This window comes from Cetorhinus maximus, chromosome 27, assembly GCF_964194155.1.
Source record: "Cetorhinus maximus chromosome 27, sCetMax3.hap1.1, whole genome shotgun sequence".
In the NCBI taxonomy this organism is placed as follows: Eukaryota; Metazoa; Chordata; class Chondrichthyes; order Lamniformes; family Cetorhinidae; genus Cetorhinus; species Cetorhinus maximus.
In genome coordinates this window covers 11,762,047-11,769,489 of record NC_135905.1, presented here as the reverse complement: position 1 = coordinate 11,769,489, position 7,443 = coordinate 11,762,047, and the positions used below count along the sequence as shown (strand labels likewise).

Sequence of the window (7,443 nt, the reverse complement as noted above, 5' to 3'; positions counted from 1 at the left end):
GTGGGGGAGCAGAGATAAACACATGGGGGGGGGAAATAGATAAACACTCGAGGGGGGGGATAAACACACAGGGGTTTGGAGTAGTACCCAGGGGGGGGGGGGGGGGGGGGAACAATACCCGGGTTGGGGGGGGTGGGGGGGGGGGAATCAATACCCGGGAGGGGAGGGGAGGGGGGTGGGATCAATAACCGGGAGGGGAGGGGGGAGGGGAGGGGGGGGGGGGGGATCAATACCCGGGACGAGAGGGGGGGGGGGGGGGAATCAATACCCGGGAGGGAGGGGAGGGGAGGGGGGGGGGATCAATACCCAGGAGGGGAGGGGAGGGGGGGGGGATCAATACCCGGGAGGGGAGGGGAGGGGGGGGGAATCAATACCCGGGAGGGGAGGGGAGGGGAGGGGGATCAATACCCGGGAGGGGAGGGGAGGGGAGGGGGATCAATACCCGGGAGGGGAGGGGAGGGAGGGGGGGGGAATCAATACCCGGGAGGGGAGGGGAGGGGAGGGGAGGGGGGGGATCAATACCCGGGAGGGGAGGGGAGGGGGGGGGATCAATACCCGGGAAGGGGGGGGGGGATCAATACCCGGGAAGGGGGGGGGGGGATCAATACCCGGGAAGGGGGGGGGGGATCAATACCCGGGAAGGGGGGGGGGGAGGATCAATACCCGGGAAGGGGGGGAGGATCAATACCCAGGAGGGGGGGGGGGATCAATACCCGGGAGGGGGGGGGGATCAATACCCGGGAAGGGGGGGGGGATCAATACCCCGGAGGGGGGGGGGGATCAATACCCGGGAGGGGAGGGGGGGGGGGATCAATACCCGGGAAGGGGGGGGGGGGGATCAATACCCGGGAAGGGGGGGGAGGATCAATACCCGGGAAGGGGGGGGAGGATCAATACCCGGGAGGGGGGGGGGGGATCAATACCCGGGAGGGGGGGGGGGGATCAATACCCGGGAAGGGGGGGGGGATCAATACCCCGGAGGGGGGGGGGATCAATACCCGGGGGGGGGGGGGGGATCAATACCCGGGGGGGGGGGATCAATACCCGGGAAGGGGGGGGGGGATCAATACCCGGGAGGGGGGGGGGGATCAATACCCGGGGGGGGGGGGGGGGGGGGAGAGATCAATACCCGGGGGGGGGGAGGGGGATCAATACCCGGGGGGGGGGGGGGATCAATACCCGGGGGGGGGGGGGGGGAATCAATACCCGGGGGGGGGAGGGGGAGGGGGATCAATACCCGGGGGGGGGAGGGGGAGGGGGATCAATACCCGGGGGGGGGGGACTCTCTCTGCCCCCCTCCCCCAGCCGGTCTCCAGCTGTAAACACAGCCCCGCTCGGTGACTGGGACCCGCTCCCTCCCTCAGTCCCTCTGTCACTCACTCACCCTCGCCTCCGGAGGCTCCGCTGTCCCGGTTCTATAGCGGAGGCTGAGGCGGAGCCGGCGGCGGGGGCGGGGGTACCGGGCGCTGCGGTAAACACGGGGACACGGAGCCGGCGGCGGATCCACCGAGAGCGGCCCCGGCTCAGCAACTGCGCAAAAAATAAAACAGCCTCGACCCTTTGCGTGCGCGTCCCCCCCGCCGCGGGGAGGAGCCGGCGTGCGCGCCACCCCCCCCTAACCGCCGCGGAGGGAGGCCGACGTGCGCGCGCCCCCCCCCCCCACCCCCGTGCCAGTGAATGCGCGCGCCTGCGCCCTCCTGGGATGAACCAACCGCCAAAGTCAGAAGCTGATGTTAACCCAGAGCAGATTCAGGGTCAGTAACAGTGAGGGAGGCAAATTAAATGTCATTAAATAATATTCTTTATATTTATTTAATATTTAAATATCATTTTTATTCAACATTATTGCTATAATTATATATTTATTTAATATTTAAATATCATTTTTATTCAACATTATTACTATAATTATATACTTATTTAATATTTAAATATTATTCTTTCTTTTCCTTTCCCCTTCTTTCCCTCTATCTTTCCGTCTCCCTTTTTCTGTTTCTTTTCTGTCTGCTTATTATTCTCTCCATCTCCCCTGTAACATGTCCCCGACTCTCGGCCCAGCTCAGAGAAACTCTCATACAAAACCCACCCTCTCCACCTGGCAAAATACACGGTCTTATTGCATAAAAATCACCCTACACAATTCCACCTTGATCACCAATGCTATTTAAAGAACAGCTCCCGCTAACATTTTGGCTATACTTTGAATTTTTCCCCTCAAGAGGTGCACAGGCTCTAATATCAGCACCTTCCTTAGATACTATCACCACCTTCAACACCTCTTTGTCCTTTTGTCTGTGACCTCTTTTGGCTACCTCCACCTATCACTGGCCCTCTATCCAGCTCTACTTGTCCCACCCTCCCCCCCCCCTTAATCCAGCTTACATTTCACCTCTCTTCTATTTTTACTTAGTTCTGTTGAAGGGTCATTCGGACTCGAAACATTAACTGTGCTCCTCTCTGCAGATGCTGCCAGACCTGCTGAGTTTTTCCAGGTTTTTTTGTTTTTGTTTTGGATTTCCAGCATCCGCAGTTTTTTTGCTTTTATCACAGACTTCTTTGTTGGTTTGGGGAATGTTGCGTTCTAACAGAGAGCCTGAATTTATAACATTAATCCATTGTTCGCTTTACATGAAAAGGGTGAAAAATAATTGTAAAAACCTATGTGAGGATTCAAACATCCAACAGTAACAGTTGAAGACTGTAACCGAAATTGGTACAAAATAAAGCCAGTGTCCATCAAATAGAGGTGGATCTGCTTGGCTTTATTCCAAAGTCCCTCTCATCTGTGGTATGGCTGCTGTTCTCATTGCCCTTTGGTCCAGAAGGCAGATTGTGGCAGGATTCAAGCCCAAAAGCCACAATGTTAGAAAAAAGAACAATACTTGAAGAAGATTGTGGAAAATGAAACAAAATGGATTTTTAGGTAGAAACATAAACAGGTGGATTGTATTAAAAATAGAGAAAATATAGCATTTTCTGTGTTTATAATCTGCTTCACTCACTGTTAGGAACAAAAGAATGGGAGTAAACATTTAGCCCTTGAGCCTGTTCCACCATTCAATGACTGATCATGGCTGACCTGTGACTTAACTCTAACTTCATGTTGAACATGAATGGAAAGCACAAATCTTACTCTTGGCCTCAGTACAGTCCAAAAATCAGTTGACCAGATGAGATGGGCTCATTGGCTTGCCTAGACCAATGGCTGAGTGCCTGACAACAGTAAGAAGCAGTCGGGGGTGGGGGGGGGAGATTTGAGTTTTGAGGTCAAAGTTGGATAGCACCAAGGATTGGCACTGAGCACCTTCCTCTTCCTGATTGCCACGGATGTTCTAACTGAAAAGTGAGACATGATCACTGAGGTTTGCAGATGACATTGAGCTATGTGGTAGGGATGACGAGAACATGACTGAGTACCTGGAGAACTGCTGAAAAGCACTGGAAGACAGGGGTACAATGATTAGTACAGGCCAAGTATTCTTTATCCAGAATCCTTGCGGCCGATTGCATTTCAGATTTCAGATAATATGGGTTTTCGGATACCGCATATAGGCCTAGACCCCCTTATATTACAGTGGCTGAAGCCTAGGCTAGCTATTGTCTAAAGGAAACAAAATGGCTTGAAAAGTAAGACGAACCACTGAAAAATAAATAGAGAGTGTGGTTAGCGAGGTTCGGGTCATGTCGGCTTGGGTCAGTTGACTATAAGTTGATGAGGTTCAAAAAAAGTGCGATTTTTGGATGTGTTCGGTTTTTGGATTTATGGATAAAGGATACTCGCACTCTAGACAAAAATCCAGTATATAGACTGTCAATTTGAGCCTGGGGAAGTGGATTGGAGTAAAGATGTAAAGATTATGGGTGAAGAGAGTGAGAAGTTTCAAGTACCTGAGGTCAGTGATGGTAGAAGATGGAAGTATGGAAATGGAAATAAAGCGACTAATTAACTCTGGTTAGAGTGATTGGAAGAAGTGCAGTGGAATGGTCTGTGATTGAAACGTATCGCTGAAGCTGAAAAGAAAAATCTCCAAGAAAGCTGTGAGACCAGCCTTGTTGTATAAGTGCAGAAACTTGGACACCATCAGGAAGGGAGGAGCAAAAGCTTGATACTAATGAGATGCAGATGCTGAGATGGATATGTGGAGTGATGAGAAAGGACATGATCAGGAACCAGTACATCAGGAGGAAGTGAAGGTTGTGGGAGCATTAAAGAGAGTGGTCAAGGAGAGATTGAAATGGTATGGTCATCTGTTGTGGAGTTCGAGAGGACAGATGATGAGAAAAGTGATAGAGATGGGACTGCCAGGATGCAGTTGCGAGAGACTTAAATACAGCGGGATTGGAAAAAGAATGAGTGACTAACAGGAGGAGATGGAGAAGGGTGAACAACTAGCATTGTGGCAACCTGGAGTGAAATGGGAGAAACTGAAAGAAGAACAGAGTTAAACATTACAAAAGTACACCTCCTAATATAACAACAACAGTTTTAGTCTGTGTCTATTTATAGGGGGCTAAAACAAATGCCACTTAATGCCTATTATCTTCATACAATTAAACACAAATTGATATACAATTAACGCACAGTATTTATGAATTGTCTTCATCAAGGTTTGTGGAACTGTAAATACTCGCACTGTAAAGGTTTATGTCATTACATAATTTCTGTGTGATTGAGTGATTTCCACATATGTTCACCAAGGGAATATTAGCATAAAAAGCAACTTTTGTGCCAAATCCAGTTTGATTTTTTGCTTTAACCCAGGTTTCTATTCAAATACAATTTCTCTTGTTTTGCTTCTGACTTCTCTTGAGCCACACACACAGAGGAAACAGTCCTGTGGCACTCAAACCAGTAAAAGGTCACTTCAAGAAATGTTTTTTTCATTTAAATAATGATTAACATGTAGAACAGATTCCAGATATATTAGTGAAGGCAGCAACTCAGTTATAATTTAGGAGACAATTGGGTGTCACAATGGAAAGCCTTTAGGATCTTACTGTATGGATGCATTAAGATGGACTGAACAGCCGACCTCATCTGTAATCATCTAATCATTGGAAAATTGAGGCTATGCTGCACAAATATTGCTTTTCACCATTTTCTTTCATCTGTTATGGTTGTAGACATGTACATTGAACAAAATATTTGTGAAGCTGACAGTCAAAGAACTCACTCGTGAGCTGTTGTCTGACTGCCATTCTTTGCCAACCAAACCAAACAGGCTAACCGTTGTTTTTCAGTATTCAAGTTCCAAAACTAGCTACTTGTATCACAATAATAATTGTTTAAGAACCCAAAAAGCAATCTAAAAACAGAAAAATGTAATAAAAGAAACAAAATTACCAGTTGAATGCTACAATTAAACAAAAAGTATTTCACCAGAGCTGCTCATTAAATGCAGCTACATTATCTTTGGATTTTCAGACAAGAATTTATTTCCATTAAGTCATCATTGTTTTCCAAAAGGAGATATTTTAATTTTAATCAGTATGCAAGTCTATTCAAATAGCAGTCTGTTTCTTGCTAAATTGGGGTTATCTGCAGTGCTAAGTTAAAGTTTGATCTTTGTGCTGATTTAATCAAGTAACAATATTGCCCCCATGAGTGATCAAAAATGTTTAACTTTCTATAAGTTATAAAATGTGAAGTGCTTACTACAAAATAGATGCTTTGGTAAGAAATGTGATTCTCTACAATACTTATTTAATCATTAATATAACTTTGATGTATAACAGTGCAAACTTTCTGAACAATATAATTTCTAATTAAGTTAATTAATTTTAAGTGCGTATCATGTAAGTCAACTCTTGATAATTGTGTCTCAAGAATATTAACCGAATAAACAAATATGAATTCAATAAGATAAAAGCAAAAAACTGCGGATGCTGGAAATCCAAAACAAAAACAAAAATAAAAATACCTGGAAAAACTCAGCAGGTCTGACAGCATCTGCGGAGAGGAATACAGTTAACGTTTCGAGTCCATATGACTTCTGTTGAAGAGTCATACGGACTCGAAACATTAACTGTATTCATCTCCGCAGATGCTGTCAAATATGAATTCAAATTGTTCCTGCCTAATTATTTTGGGAGATACTATTGTATTCATTAAAATTTATTTTAAACTAATAGAGTATATTTTATATTCTCAATGGCACGGGTACAGGATCAATTTGTGATGAGCTTCATGCTAGGCCGATCACACCTCCCAAATTATTTGAGTCTTCCAGGTTTGGCCCTAGTAAGATATGAAGGCCAATGGCAATCCAGCCTGTTGATGTGACAATGGGATCTTTGCAACTGTGCCAAGCACTTTATTTTCTTGTCCATAGGTATCTTTAATTAAGAGGCCAAAGAAAAGGGTGAAAGGGGAATCAGTAAATAGCTGGGAGGAGAGGAACTTAGTCTTCACTTTGGCAATGCCAGCTCATTTTCTTGAACTCATTCTTCCCGATATCCATAAACTTCCATCTTTTCCTTTAATCTCATGCCTGGACCTCTGTCACAGTTCAAAGTTATAACAGAAACCCTTGGTACATCGACATCTTATTAAGGTTTCCTACATCAAATCATTGAAACAACCTAGATGCATGACACATTTGCATACACTGCCACGCAGAGTGAGCTGTAATCTAGGCTCATGTCTGTCACTATATTACATTCTTCTTCAACTTACAATATGTCAAGGTGACCGCTCTGCTTGAATGATAAGAAAGCATATAAGACAATTGAACAATCCCAAACTATTGGAAAGCCCAGAAACTGGAAGCTATTAAATCCCTTTCAGAAGGGTAGCCTAAGCACTCTTTCCTCTAAGAGTACCAAGCAGAATACAGTCTGCTTTTATCCCTTGGCCCCTTCTCATTTACTCACTCACAATCATACAATCACCAGACACGGTATCTTGCAACGTTTGAAGGTGGATCCAACTGTAAGAATATAGGTATGCTTTTACAATTTTTCTTTTAAGTTGGAGCAGCTAATGTAGCAATTGCGACTAAACCACATGAGTAAAACAAAATTGGTTTGACCTGTATACTGGCAGATCATATCTCTTGATCACAATGAATATCCAGGACAAAAGCCATAGTTCAAAAACAACAAAGGTTGCTGAAGGATGAAACGTTAGACGACGTAACAGGATATTCACCATTATACACCCCTATCTTGGTGTGTGTACAGCAATCTGTTTGATGTTCTAAGGGTTACAAAACACTCAACAAAGTTAAAAAGTCATCCAGGATGGGATAATGAACATAAAAACAGAAAATGCTGGAAAAGCTCGAAACATTAACTCTGTCTCTCCATGGATGCTGCCAGACCTGCTGAGTTTTTCCAGCATTTTCTGTTTTTATTTCAGATTTTCAGCATCCGCAGTATTTTACTTTTAACTTGGAACAATGAAAACTTGTTATTAAAATAGTATAAAAGACAGATTAAAAA

General features: G+C 45.4%; 1 protein-coding gene across 1 annotated transcript in view; it reads right to left on the bottom strand.

Annotated features, from left to right (window-relative positions):
* Positions 1–7,443, bottom strand: part of mapk8a (mitogen-activated protein kinase 8a) — a 485,513-nt gene that overhangs the window by 89,734 nt on the left and 388,336 nt on the right. The window lies entirely within an intron of this gene.